This window comes from Scyliorhinus torazame, chromosome 24, assembly GCF_047496885.1.
Source record: "Scyliorhinus torazame isolate Kashiwa2021f chromosome 24, sScyTor2.1, whole genome shotgun sequence".
Taxonomy (NCBI): Eukaryota; Metazoa; Chordata; class Chondrichthyes; order Carcharhiniformes; family Scyliorhinidae; genus Scyliorhinus; species Scyliorhinus torazame.
Window position 1 is genome coordinate 40950284 of NC_092730.1, and position 1122 is coordinate 40951405.

General features: G+C 43.6%; 1 non-coding gene across 1 annotated transcript; it reads left to right on the forward strand.

The window, feature by feature from the left end:
* The first annotated feature begins 816 nt into the window (after positions 1 to 816).
* On the forward strand, positions 817 to 898 carry trnas-cga (transfer RNA serine (anticodon CGA)). Its single transcript has one exon. It is a non-coding gene; the product is annotated as a tRNA-Ser (tRNA).
* The last annotated feature ends 224 nt before the right edge of the window (positions 899 to 1122 follow it).

The following is a 1122-nucleotide window of genomic DNA, read 5'->3' on the forward strand; positions in this document are numbered from 1 at the left end:
ATATTGTAGTGAGGAAAATGGAAAAGAAAATTGGTGCTATGACGCACCCTTTGTTTGTCTGCAGTTCTTATTGAGCCGGGTTTGTGTTGATTCACTTGGTGAGGATCACTGACTCTATGTGAATGCCGAACAGGCAGAGGATGTGACACATGCCCGTGAGCAGCTAAATTTGAGGATGATGCTCCATGAATCTTCACGGCTCTCAATGTGAAGGACTTTTGCGACATCGAAAATGACCATGTCCGGCAGCTGGAGCTTTCCGTGTATTTTCTGTGATCTGGGAAAAAGGGTATAATCAAAAACAGAACTGAAATGGAAATATTGACAGTGATTATTGACAGGGTGAAAACATCAGCTTCCTCTTTGCAGCGGATGGAAACGGCGTCTGACGTCGAGGAATTTAACGTTGAGTCCATGTGGTAGACCTGCTGCGGTCACTTCACACAGAAATCTGGTGGAACTTCCTGATAACCCAGTCATCACGTGACCACTCGGTCTGCGCAGGTCTCTTTCTGTGTTGTAAGATTCTTCGATTCCATTACTTTAATTTTGACCGAGACTGGGAAGTTCTGTACTGGTCCATTCAAAAAACATCAATTTATCGCATATTTCCTTTGCAACTGATATTGTGACACAAAAGTAGAACAGTGCGTTATGGAAGGTGAGATTTTCGTGCAGCTCAAGGCGTTGCCCCAAATCTCATGGTCTTTTTCCATGTTAATTCTACCCTTCCCAGATAAAGACTGGGACACCGTTCATTGCATTACTGCAATACCTGGAGTGCATTTTACAATGCTTTCGACAAGCGAGCTGTCAGCTGCAATGGCCGAGTGGTTAAGGCGTTGGACTCGAAATCCAATGGGGTTTCCCCGCGTAGGTTCGAACACTACTCGCAGCGGCTATGATCCCAAATCTTTACTCCGTTTGGAACAATCTGTTTGCAGAACACGATGTCAGTCTAAGTATCAATTTGAAGTTCTTGTTCATTCAATGTATTCGGATTAAATGTCTGTGTCATGACAGAAGAACCTTCCTTTTTCTCATTCTGCTTTCGCTCTGAATTTTCTTATTTGTCAGGATAGTTTCACAACCTCAGTAACGTTCATATTAACTTCACCGGGC